The sequence below is a fragment of the Lemur catta genome, chromosome 11 (genome assembly GCF_020740605.2).
Source record: "Lemur catta isolate mLemCat1 chromosome 11, mLemCat1.pri, whole genome shotgun sequence".
Classification (NCBI taxonomy): Eukaryota; Metazoa; Chordata; class Mammalia; order Primates; family Lemuridae; genus Lemur; species Lemur catta.
Window position 1 is genome coordinate 1,499,488 of NC_059138.1, and position 13,493 is coordinate 1,512,980.

General features: G+C 42.0%; 1 protein-coding gene and 1 long non-coding RNA gene across 4 annotated transcripts in view; one reads left to right on the plus strand and one right to left on the minus strand.

Moving 5' to 3' along the window:
- The window catches only part of RNF32 (ring finger protein 32), a 38,090-nt gene extending 37,772 nt beyond the window's left edge, over nt 1-318 (minus strand). For both annotated transcript variants that reach the window (XM_045564606.1, XM_045564607.1), the window contains exon 1: nt 255-318. The gene's annotated coding sequence lies outside the window, so the exon portion shown is untranslated. The remainder of the gene's footprint in view (nt 1-254) is intronic.
- Nucleotides 319-710: 392 nt separating this feature from the next.
- On the plus strand, nt 711-4,820 carry LOC123647278. Of its 2 annotated transcripts, none has more exons than XR_006738181.1 (3): nt 711-879; nt 3,473-3,536; nt 4,600-4,820. It is a non-coding gene; the product is annotated as an uncharacterized LOC123647278 (long non-coding RNA). The 2 variants fall into 2 exon arrangements; XR_006738182.1 differs by lacking the exon at nt 711-879 and adding an exon at nt 907-1,859.
- The last annotated feature ends 8,673 nt before the right edge of the window (nt 4,821-13,493 follow it).

The following is a 13,493-nucleotide window of genomic DNA, read 5'->3' on the forward strand; positions in this document are numbered from 1 at the left end:
CCAGGCAGCAGAATCCCCACGGGAGCCCCCGCTGACCCGCCGGGGCAGGTTCCCACGGGAGCCCCCGCTCACTCAAACACGGGCCGGGCTAGACACCGGTCTCCCGTGGCAGAGCGGGGACCCGCAGCTGAGAGACGGCGTTGCGCGCGGCCCCCTCCCCGCCCGGGCAGGACAAGGTCCCTCCGGCCCGGCTCTGCCCCTAACGTCCGAACGCCCACTCAGCTGCGGTCTCCACCGCTACGGACGCCTCTCACCGTTGCCGTAGCAACCCCCGCCTCCGCGCTCGCTCCCAGCGCGCATGCTCCTCGGCCCCGGCCCGCCCCGACGCCGGCGGCCGTTCGGCCACAGCGCGCATGCTCACCGGCCCGCCGCGCGCGGCGCCGCGTCCCCACGCTGCTGCGCCGCCGCCGAGGCCCGCGCGGGAGCCGGGCGCGAAAGGGGCGGCGTGACGGGGTGCGGGCCTCGCGCCTCAGCTGCGCGCCGGTCGCGCCTGGCCGGGCCCCGCCGAGGCGCGGGTCTTCCGTCGCCGTTCGCGCTTTCGCTTCGTGGCCTGGTGGTCGTCGATGCGCGCCCGAGCTCGTGACTCCCACGTGGCCCGTCTCCAGGCCGCGCCCGGTGCTCCGGCCGGCCTTGGCGGCTCCTCGCCCGCCGGCCGGCCCGTGACCTCTGCCCCGACCTCTGCCCGCCGCGGCCCGGAGGCCCCCCCCCCCCGCGCTGCGAGGTCGAGGTCGAGGTCGTTGTCGTCCCTCCGCGTTCTCCGCGCGCACCGGGGCCTGAGCGGGTCGCGCCCGGACGCCTCCCTGCGTGTCCCCGTCGCCCGCGGATCCCGTACCGCCGGGACCCGCTGTTTCCATCGGTTGAGTGTTTTAGTTCTTTGAGGTAAGAGCCTGTGTCTGGTCCCGCCTCCATCCTGGCCGGAAGTCAGAGGGTTTTTTTCCTCTTTTTTGAAAAAGGCGATGCCCTTAGTGTATTAAACTTACGTTGTACTTTTATTAGAATAAACTAGGTTGAAAGTACAAAGGAAACATACAAAGGCAAGCTGAAAGAAAGGTCTAAAGTTACCAATGAGTGACCGCAAATCAATCACGGATCGTTAAGGACCTAAAAATTAACATAAATTTGGAATAAAGGATGCATCTGTGAAACATCATTTTAAACTCCGCTTAAGATTCTAAGTTTTCCTTAGTGGAAATGAATTTTCTAAACTGGCCACTCCTGTTTGGAAGTTTGTAGAAACAGACCACAAACAGGGTAAAATTTTTGAGTGAGCCAGATTAAATTCATAATGAAGTTAATCTTGCGTTATTAATTTTTCACATAGTATTTCAAAGTTTTCCAACAAATATGGTAACCTTGATTTATGTTCCAATTGGTGATGAGCCTAGAAGACAGGTAAGGGGCCTTTTTTACAGTCTGAAGATTCATTCTGTGACATGGGTGTTGGTATAGCTTAGTGGTAAATGGATAATTTGGATTCAGATAGTAGACCCAACTGCAAATCTAGATTTACTTTCTAAGGTTTGATTTTTGGTAGTTTATCTTCCCAAACTATGGGTTCCTTATTTGTGAAGGGGAACTTGTTACAATACTTCTCCTCTCCGTACTCTGCAGCCACTCTCCAGCCATAGCCCTGGCATCTCTGGAGTCCTGGGATGGAACATGACCAGCCTCAGCTAGTCAGAAAGTCCAGGACCCTGGACACAGTGACTTAATCAGGGGTGGCCCTGTGTCCCAGGTGGGCCAACCAGGGGACTCAGTATTTTTGTGGGAGCTATTGGAAAACTTTAACTCTCCCTGCTGAATGTGCAAACGAGAACAGACAAACAGTTGCATCTGTGGGCTGTCTTCATCATCACAAGGTGAGAGCCTGAAGCTGTTGGGAGCCACCCATGAACTTGAGAAGGAGGACTATACAGGAAGTGGCAGTGCTGAGAGCGGGACAGAGTGGAGTCCAGATGATGAGTTTGAGCCCTACTCTTATCCTTTTCACTTGCTGGCTTCAGCCAGTTCAGGGCTGGTTTTCTGCTGCTTGCAATAGCAAGAAATTGAGTGATAAATAGGTATACTATGACTTTAGTATAGTGTATAGTATATAGTATAGCCTTAAGGCTTTGGTGCATTTAAAACATGATATTGTGTGTGCACTGCTTGTACAGTGACTGCTGTTGTCTATATCAGTTTTAAGGATTCTTGGACTTCATAAAGTTCTAAGAAAATTTTTCATTTTTAAATTCCTATCCTCCATTCAAGTGTTTAAATTTTCACGACAGTTTCTCTATCTGCATGTTTTCTACTAAAATAAGTTGATCATTCTTCAGTTAGCCATAAAGAATATTTTTATTTATTTTTATTTAAAAGAGACAAGGTCTCACTATGTTGCCCAGGCTGGTCTTGAACTCCTGGGCTTAAGTGAACCTCCCGCCTCAACCCCTCGAGAAGCTGGGTAGCTGGGATTACAGGTGCCTGCCACCATACTCAGCGAATTTATTTATTTTTATTGATATGTATTAGATGGACCTATTTTGGGGGTACGTATAATTTGATACATTTATTATAATCAGATCAGGGTGATTGGGATATGCATCACCTTGAATATTTTTTATTTACACTAGGAAGATTTGAATTATTTCTAGCTATTTTGAAATGTATAGTCCATCAATGTCAACTATATAGGCTTTTGATTGAAAATTTACTTTGATAATTATTACTTTGTAATTCTTGACAAGAGCAGGGATGACATGGTTGATAATTGAAGATAATGTGAGGAACACATTATTCATTCTTCTTCAAGATAGGGTGTTCTGTTGAATTACATTAGATGCTCAGATACAACATTTTTGGATACGGTTAATTAACATATATAACCCACCTGTCTTGCTCCCAAAACCGTGTTGTCAATGACTTATATTTTAACTTTATGCCTTTAGCTTTTTTTAAAAAAAGATAGACCTGTGGAAACAACCCAAGTGCCCATCAATACATGAGTGGATTAATAAAATGTAGTATATGTACACCATGGAGTACTATTCAGCTATAAGAAACAATGGTGATATGGCACCTCTTGTATTCTCCTGGATAGAGCTGGAACCCATTCTACTAAGTGAAGTATCCCAAGAATGGAAAAACAAGCACCACATGTACTCACCATCAAATTGGTTTCACTGATCAACACCTAAGTGCACATTTAGGAATAACATTAATCGGGTGTCGGGCAGATGGCAGGGGGGAGGAGGGGATGGGTGTATACATACATCATGAGTGCGATGTGCACTGACTGGGTGGGGAAGGGGAGGCAATATACGTAACCTAAATATTTGTACCCCCATAATATGCTGAAATAAAAAAAAAAGATCTAAGAAACTCCATGTGTGCAGAGCACATTTGCATCTTCTGAAAACCCCTGTTGAGTATATTCTCCATGGTACTGTTCAGTGCCCTTTGTTTAAACACTCACATGATTAATTTATTTTAGACCATCAGAAACATTAATTGGATGTCCTAGGAACGGTGGAGACAGACGGAAGAGAATATTAAAGGTATGTGTGGAAGATAAGATGTTTGGTTGCTGTGCTTGGTCACAGGAAGGGACATGTGCTTTAGAATGATTGAGAAGCTCTTCTGTGCTCCGCTGTGCTGAAGAAGAAAGCTGTGTGTGTGGTACTGTATTTAAGATCTGCTGTACCAACACTGGGACAAGGGTGATGTTGCCTGTGCATGTCCATGGAGGGGTGGCCCAGGATGGCAGGGGCTGGCCATTTAAGTGGAAAACATTGCTATGGGGGGAAAATCTTACCCTGTGTCTTGTCTGTGTAGAAGGCAATTCAGGGAAAGTGTTCAAATACTAGAATTGGAAGTTGGGGTTTATCTCCTGGGTAAGGATGAAGTTTTTTAAACTACTACACTAGAGATAAGTGTTGGCATCGTGTGGATTCTTCATGTATCCCACCCATAGAATTCAAGTTTGCCCACGTGCGTGGTCTCTGAATGCTGCCCTGGGGGAAGCCTAGGTCAGAATCGTTCTTCTTAGTTCAGCATCCTCCTTCTCACATATCTAATATCTTAATACCCTCACATCTCTCCTGTTATCTACTAAATGTTCTCAGTCCTCTTCAGTTTGTATTCTGCTCTCCCCTCTCAGCACAGCCCTTGACAATAGAAACAAACCCAAGGAGCAGAAGTCAGTGGCATCGGATCCATCTTTAATTTAGCTCTCAGTTTTAACCTTCACCAAAACTAGCTTTTCTTCAATTTAACTTTTCTTAATCTTTAGTGTTACCTTTAACTTTCTACTAACACTTTTATATTTATTGTCAATTTCTATTCCTAAACTTGCTTCCTTCCACCCAGATTCTTTTTCCAGATAACTCCAAGGCCTTTCCCATGCTTTGCAGTGTGTGAGGCCCGGCAGTCACTGGAGGTTTGCCAGCCTCTCCCAGTGTCCGCAGCAGTAAGGACTCACGGGCACCACTGGGGCTCTCTCGAGTGTCTTCTTCCCTAGAGATTATCCTGTAATTTTGTATTTAATAAATGAAGGGCTCAGGATGATTTTGTTTCAACTCTTCTGGAAAAATGTGTGTTTTTTTTCCTATTTCTCGACAGACACACTGTGATGACATTATTCCTGTCACATTGAAGCGGTGGTAGAGTAACACTGAGGAAAACACTCCTGCACTGGGGCGGAGGGCAGAATCGCCTCAGTCCAGTTTCTGGTCTGTAACACACAGTCACGGGTATAACAAATGAGCTCCTTTAAAAAATTGTTTTCTGGGCCAGGCGCGGTGGCTCACGCCTGTAATCCTAGCACTCTGGGAGGCCGAGGCGGGTGGATCGCTCGAGGTCAGGAGTTCGAGACCAGCCTGAGCAAGAGTGAGACCCCGTCTCTACCAAAAATAGAAAGAAATGATTTGGACAGCTAAAAATCTATATAGAAAAAATTAGCCGGGCATGGTGGCACATGCCTGTAGTCCCAGCTACTCGGGAGGCTGAGGCAGTAGGATCGCTTAAGCCCAGGAGTTTGAGGTAGCTGTGAGCTAGGCTGATGCCACGGCACTCACTCTAGCCTGGGCGACAAAGCGAGACTCTGTCTCAAAAAAAAAAAATTGTTTTCTGAATAGAAAATGGGGAAAATTCGTTCTTTGTTGGATCCAATATATTTAGAAGTACTTTATCACTTTGGTAAGGAACAGTGTCCTGCTGGGACCTCCCATCTGATGTGATGACAATACTCACACTCACCACACTGATCACCATGTACCAGGCATTTACAAAATGTTGCCAAAAGCGATTGTGTGTACTCATTGTATCAAAGGAGTATGGACTCTGTTCTGACATTTGTGATTTTTCTGTCCCCATCGAAAGTTTAGACAGGTGTGTAAAAGCATTATACATGTGAGGTTACTGGTACAAGCTGTAAAGTAACGTGGGAAATAAACAATACTGGTTTCTAACCACTTCGGCTATAGTGGAATTTCTCTAAAAATTGAATCAGTTGATGCTCTGGTATGTTCAAGATATCCAGAGAGAGGCTGTTTCCTGATTAATTCCAGGTAAGTTTTTTAAATTAATAGATTTTATTTATTTAATAAGTTTTACAGATAAGTGGGGCAAATAGTAGAGCTGCCACATACTCCCTCTCCTTAGAAGTTTCCCCTTATTAACATCTGTTTGTTAAACAATCGACGAACCAATATGGACACATTCTTATGTATCAATAAGGATTATGTTAGGAATCACTCTTCATTTAGTTCTAAGGGTTTTGACCAATGAATAATGTCACATACCCACCATTAGCTTATCATTCGGAATAGCTCCACTTTCTTATTCCTCCCTCCCCCGACCCCTGGCAACCACTAATTTTTGCAGTCTCCATGGTTTTGCCTTTCCCAGAATGTCCTATAGTTGGGATCCTACAGCAGGTAGCCTTTCAGGTTGGCTTCTTTCATGTGGCAGTAAACATTTATGGTTCCTCTGTGCCTCGTGCCGTGCTCACTCCTGTCTTTGTTGCTGAATGATACCTGATGTACCGTGGCATTTACCCGCTCACCTACTGGGGGACATCTGGGTTGCTTCCAGTGTTGGGTAATTATGAATAAAGTTGCTGTGAACATTTGTGTGCAGGTTTTTGTGTGGACGTAAATTTTCAACTCATTTGGATAGATCCAGCACAATTGCTGGATCATATGGTGAGAGTATGTTTACTTTCGTAAGACACTGCCAAACTGCTGCAAAATAGCTGTACTGTTTTGAATCCCCACTAGCAAAGACTGAGAGTTCCTGCTGCTCCACATCCTATAATCTTATAATTAAATCTCCACTTTTTTAGTGGGCCAAAGTCCCTTAGCTGTGACCTGCAGCAGAGTTCCTTGGCCTTCCTGCCCCCCACCCTCTGTGTGACAGGAAGACCAGGGGAAACTGAGGACATCCAGTTTTTCTCCAGGTCAGACAAGGCTCTCACAGGACGGTTGCCCCTGAGGGCAGGTCCCTGCCATGAAAAAGAGAAAGCTCTTGGTGTATTTCAAAATGGTGACTTTCCCCTCTTACTGCCTGCCACAAACAGTAGGGGATTTTTCTGTGATATTCACCATGAGAACCTGGTAAGGCTTCTGTAGATAAAATCCATGAAAGTGTGGGAGTGCTTTAAGAGTGGGCCCCAGTGGTTTTCAACTCTCAAGCCGGTCCACACTGGGTATCCAGGAATTCGCTAATGGCCATGTGAGTGTACCTAACGTTTGCTGACTCCAGCAGTGGCTGTCTTGCAGCTCCTGAAGCTGTGCTTTTCTGAGTTCTGTGTTCACATCTTTCCACAGTCTTCCAGGTGGAGGTTTGCCTTGTGACCTCAGTTCTCTGGTCATTCTAAGAAGTATTGTTGATTTTCAGTTTCTTCAGCGTTTTTCTTGTTAGGAGATAGGAGTGATGACTGCAAGTTCTTCATATGCCCTGGTAAAAACCAGAATTTGTGACTCCAGATAGGCTCTTTGTTTCTTTGGCTTTGTTTTGTTTTTGTCTTTAACTGTTCTCTGGTTTTATTATTTCTTTTTATTCCCATTCTTTGGATATATTTTATTTCTTATTATCTCTCCTTTTAGTTTTTTTATCTTTTATAATGATCCTAGGATTTTTTTACTAATTCCTTTTGCTCTCTAGCATCTACTATTTATTTAGTTTATATATGTTTTCTAAAATGTTCCCTTTTATTTTTACTTTCATAAATTTTTAATGTTATTGAATGATTTAATTTAGATATTGTATATTTTCATCTTGAGCTTTTTAAAAAAATTACTGTTTTTATAAAATGATAGTCTTATTATAAAATTTCTAACAATATAGAACTCTGAAAAAGAAAGTAAACATACATTTGTGTGCACATTTCAAAGTCCACCACCAAGAATTAATTAGGAACATTTGATGAACGTTTAGCCATATTTCTAATGCATATACAGATGCATAATGATGAGGTTATGTCCTGGTAAACACATTGTAAGTTGGAAATATCATAAGTTGAAAATGTGTTTAATTTACCTAAACTACCAAATATAGCTTAGCTTCGCTTACCTTAAATGCATTTCTGTTGAAAGTGGATCACTTTTGCATCATCCTAAAAAATGTTAAGTGGAACCATCATAAGTCAGGGACTGTCTGTATTCAGATAGATGGATAGATTATGTAAATCAATTTGAGAAAAGGGGTATCACAATATATATGTTATTATTTACAAATAAAAAGTATTTTCCCTTACAGCTTTTGTTTAAAAATTTTTAATTGACAAAAATTGTATATATTTATCATGTGCATGTTTTGAAATATGTATGTGTTGTGGAATAGTAATTGAGCTCATACATTACCTCATGTTATTTTATGGTAAGAACATTTAAATATCAACAATGGTCAAGGGTATAGTACATTGCTTTATAGTTATCTAGTTGCACAACAGATCTCTTGAACTTATGTCTCCTAATGAACTGAAATTTTACATCTTTTGATCAACATCTCTCCAACCGCCCCCCAGCCCATAAGTAACCACCATTCTACTATTTCCATAAGATCAACTTTTTTAGATTCCCTATATCAGTGAGATTAGTGATATTTGTCTTTCTGTGTCTGACTTACTTCATTTAACATAATGTCCTCCAGGTTCATTCATGTTGTTGCAAATGGCAGGATTTGCTTCTTTTTAAAGGTGGAATAGTATTCCATTGTGTATATATACCACATTTTCTTTATTCATATGTTGATGGACACAGGTTGATTCAACATGTTGGCTATTGTGAATAATGCTGAAATGAACACGAGTGTGCAGATACCTCTTCAACATACTAATTTATTTTTGGGGTGTTTATGTCCACAAGCGGGATCATTTGGTAATAGTGTTTTTAGTTTTTTGACAAACCTCCATATTGTTTGTCATAATGGCTGTACTAGTTAGGTCATTAAATACGAAATGTCTAATTTTGAATCAAAAGTGGAGTTTACAATGTCTCAAACAAGAAGCAATACAATCAAAGTGTACACCTAAACTATCGGCGCAGTTTTGCCATCTTAACCGTAGCTTGTGTATGCCAGCAGCAAAGAAGCCTGGAGAGTGAGTGGCAATGAAATCTCGAGAGGTGTTTTTCACAGCTTGTTGAGAATGGAATATTTTTCTTTGCATGAAGTGGTCCAAAGCCTGGAAGAAGTGGTAGTCACTTGATGCAAGGTCTGGTGAATGTGGTGGATGACAGAGTTTGCAAGTCCAGCCTCTGCAGTTTGAGCAGCATTGTTTGTGTGATGTGGTGGAGTGTTGGCTTGCAAGAGGATTAGCCTGTCTCTGTTGACCAGTCTCAGCTTCTTGATTGCAAGCATCCTTATCATTTTGTCCATTGGTTGCAGTAGACATCCGCTGTAATTGATTGACCAGGTTTCATGAAGCCGTAGTGGATAATACCAGCACTGGACCACCAGACAGACACCATTAGCATTTTTTGATGACTATTCAGTTTTGGACCACGTTTCGGCACTTCACCTTTATCCAACCATTGTGCTCAATGCTTGCAGTTATCAAAAAGAATCCACTTTTCATCACACATGATAATATGATGTAGAAATGGCTTACCTTTATGTTATGACAGCAAAAAAAGGCAAGCTTCAAGACGATTTCTCTTCTGACGATCATTTAATTCATGTGGAACCCATCTATCCAGCTTCTTTACCTTGCCCATTTGTTTCAAGTGGTCCAATATTTTTGGAATAGTAACGTCAGACCTAATAATTCATGCATAGGTTGAGATGGATTTGCTTCCACTACAGCTTTCAGCTCATCATTATCCAACTTTGTCTCAGGTCACCTATGTGGCTCATTTTCAAGATTAAAATCACCAGAACAGAACTTCTCAAACCACTGACATACTGTACATTCACTAGCCACATCCTTCGTGAACACTTCATAGATATTTCTAGCTATCTGTGCTGCATTGGTGCCATGACAGAACTCATATTCGAAAATAACATGAATTTTTTGATTTATCTGTGGTTTCACAAAAATTACTCTAAAAAATTTGACAAATAATTACAAGCCAAAATTTGCATTTGCAAGATGGAGGATGTACCTTCATAATAAAAATAAAACAAGTCTCAAAGTGAAATGTCAGAGATAGCAACTTGTCAAACTTAGTACTTCAGGAAATTGGACGTTTCATACTTAGTAATCTAATAATTTACATTGCCACCACAGACTGAGGTCACTGTGAACATCTAAGGGTACAAGGCAAATAGATTGCAAAGCCAAAATTACAAATCCTGTGAAAGATTCAGGATTTAATGTGGCTGATGAAAATGATGTTGTATGCTCATAGGAAAAGCCATTACTTATTGAAGATCTGGCAGAATTAGACCAGGTAATAATTTTAAAAGAGAAAATGACACAGATGATGGCCGGGAAAGAGCTTCGAAAGAGAAAAGATTTACATATTGAAGGATTAAGGAAGGTCTTGGAAATGCATTGAAGACTCTCTTGAATGATTTGCAATAAAATGGAAGTCAAAGTTGAAGGTAATGAGAGTTACAATGTAGTTTTTTTTGTCTGGCACTATTCATTCATATTGACCATAATCATATCCTATGATCCAACCGTTTGCCTCCTGGTTGGTGGTCGTAGTTTGTAGTCAAGTCCACAATTCTCCACTCCCTTCACGTTGTGGAAACAAAGATCAGCTGAAGGAGAACAAACAGGCCATTCACTTAGAGCTCACTCTACCGAGGAAATCGGCTCCTTCACTTGGATTAAGCAGGGCTCAGAGGCAGCTGGGGGAGTGGGAAAGCTTTCGAGTGGAGAAAGGGAAGCTTCTGGTTGCTGGCACAGGAAGCTGGAGGGAAGTAGGCATCTGATGCGAGTGATTTGGGGAACATACTTAGCTTTCTCTGATTGGTCCTAGTTTGTAAGCAGGACAAAACATGCCGAAGCTGGCTGCTGTGGACCTGGAGAGAAACCGAGGCATGGCCGAAACACCAAAAATTTATTTGAGCCCAATTTAAGTGATTGCAGCCTGGGAAGCTCTTCCAAGTTACCTTGGGAGGTGCTCTAGAGAACAAAAGAGAATTTTGAGCTTTTAAAGAAAAAAGGACTAATCAGGAGAGGGGCGATTACATAAGTTGTTTTTCAGCAGCACAAAGATAATTTGGAAGTAAATTTTTTTGTGGAAATTTTAGGTGTTACAGTTGCATTAATTTGTACAGTATTCATTTAAATCCTTTAGGAGTTCCTGCAGTGAAATATTTATTCATTTCATTTGATTGGACTGTTTCTTAGTTATAAGCCTTTAGATAGTAACAGTTTTGCTGATAGATTATATTTCCATTCATATTAAATCCTGTTACAATAACTGTCACTATCTCTTTATTACCCTTAAAAGGAATCATACAGAAATTGAGTTGAGACTGTATTTAGGTTCAGCAGGTGTGTGAGTTTTTAAAGATTATCATCACACTTTGTGTGCACAGTAACACATGCAGTTGAATACTGAAGGGGTCCAGCTGCCCTGGCTGTGACAGCACCCTATTGTGATTGTCCTGAGGTGCTTTAACACTCTTAGAGCATTTAAATAGGGAATAAACAAATGTTAGTGTTAAAACCTTTTTAGTGAGTTTAAATGTCGTTAATAGAAAAAGTCGTAGTTTATGCATGTAGAAATACAAAAAACTGAAAGAATAATACACAAAAACATTAGTTCTGTTTCTAAGATTGTTTTATTATAATCTTCTACATCATTTGGTTTTGGAGTATTTTTATGGGTATTTTTGTGTTATTCACAGCATAACCAGTTTTGGAGAGTTGGTGGTCATGTCTTAAATGCACGTGTCATTTATTCATTAGGCCAGGATTTATTCAATGCCCATTGTGTGAAAGCACTATGCCAGAAACTGTAGAGACAAAAAGGTTAAATCAATTAAGAGCTCTGCCCTCACCGAGATTATAATTTAGAAGGAAAAGAAAGGTGAGTGTATGAAGAGGTAAAATTGGTGTGGAAAGAGCTGGCCCTCCCCAGAGAAGGGTGGGGGCACAGAGATGACGTCTGGCCTGGAGGTGAGGGTGCAGAATCAGAGCAGGCTGGGTGGAGGGAAGGCAATGAGAGAAAAAAGTTCTGGACATGGAAAAAGGGGAGAAAACGGGTTCTTGAAGGAGTAGGAAAGGTATGCAGGTCGAGGGTGTGTTCCCGGACCTCAAGAGAACAGGTCGGACCGTGGAACAGGGTGGGAGAAGGGGGGGCAAGTTTGCAAAGAGCGGTGGCAGCTGCGGGTGAGCAGAGTTCTGCGAGTGTGTCTGGTGGGGACTGGGAACTCTGAGCGTGCTCGGATAGCGCAGGGAGAACCCTGGGCACTGCCTGCTGTCAGAAGACCGACCTTTGGCAGGCGCAGGGGCCCTGCTAGGAAGTGCTGTGTGCCTGATTTTGGGTGGGGACCAGTGTGGCCCCCAGAGTGCACTGGAAGGAGGGCCTCAGGGTTTCAAGGGTGACTTGGAAAGAAAGATGTTCTGTTGGACGGAGCCCGTGCGTTCTCAGGTTGCCCAAATGATCAACACTCTTATTAAAAAAATAGTTCCGGTGGAGAAAAGAGTTTTATATTCCTAATATAAAAATGCTTTTTTGCAGGAATTTCAATAATAACCTTTAAACATATGTCTTATATAAAATATATATATATAATGTACGCATCACTAAGCAAGTCCAGCTGAGTGCATTTAGCTCTGCTGTCACTGCCACCGCCGTCACTAGCGGCTGCCACACTCCGGTCCTTTCTCGCTTGTGGTGAGCCACGGACGCAGCAGAGGCTTTGATCTCGACGTTTGCTATTTCCCTGTTTTAGTTCTATGATCATAAATTTCAGTCCAAATTGTGCAAATGTGGTTCCTAATTATTCTGGGTTGTGAAAGCTACCATGGTACAGGGGATAAGGATTAGTGAGTATGGAATGTTGACTGTTGAGTTCCATTTTGAACTTTTAGGTGCTATCAGGATATCTGAATCAAAAAACCCATATTTTTGTATAAATTAAAAACACAATTCTCATAGAATCCAAAATAACTTTGGCGTGTTTCCTTAACTGTTCATCCGCAGCATGGAGCACAGTGCCCGGTGCATCTGGGCACCCAAGGGGCACTTGTTCAGGTCATAATCTCCGTGGTGGAAGTAAAGTTACCTACTCCTTAAGACCTAAAATAGGAGGATTTTTTTTTCTCTTTGAGGAAAGATTCTAAAGTAAAAGATCAATGCACCAGTTTTTAAGCCATTGTAGTAACTCATATTAATTAGAATAAAATGTTCTCACCATAGGGTAATATGTTTGGGTTTTAGAAGTTAAAACACTTGGGTTCAGATCTTGGCTCTGTCACTGACTAGGTATGTGTGCTCTTGGGAAATTGGGAGTGATAACATCTGCCTCATGGGATTTCTGTAGGGATTAAGTTAGACGATAAATGTAAAGCACTTAGTGCCCAGCGAACACCAAGTGCTCAGTAATGGTAGCAGTCTTTGCTGTTAGCAGTGGTTACAGACACCCGAGGCAAAATTAATGTTTCTGTTCCAACTTTATTCAATGCCATTCCTTATTAACGGGTGCCTTGTGGTAAAAGTTTACACAGGAAAGAAGTAGGTTGTAATATTGTTGGGTCATATTGAGCCTTGTTTTGACACAGTCTGATTGGTTACTGATATACCACAAATTATTCTTAAACTAAGAAAATAGAGGCAAACTAACATGTTTTATTTGCACCTATATTATTCAGTTTAAACTTCGCAATCAGTTTCAGACAACAGCAAACTGAAACCACAGTTTTTGAACAATGGGAATTTCAGAACTTGTGGCATGTGAGTTTTATTTATGTCTTTTTCTTACTATTTAAAGCTCCTCATTCTTTCAGAATGTAGTAAAGTTCTATCATTTCAGACATCAGAATTAGCATTGAAAACATGGGATTCTTTATCTGGATTGATGAAAGTAATTTATTGTTTGCTGTGTCAAACACA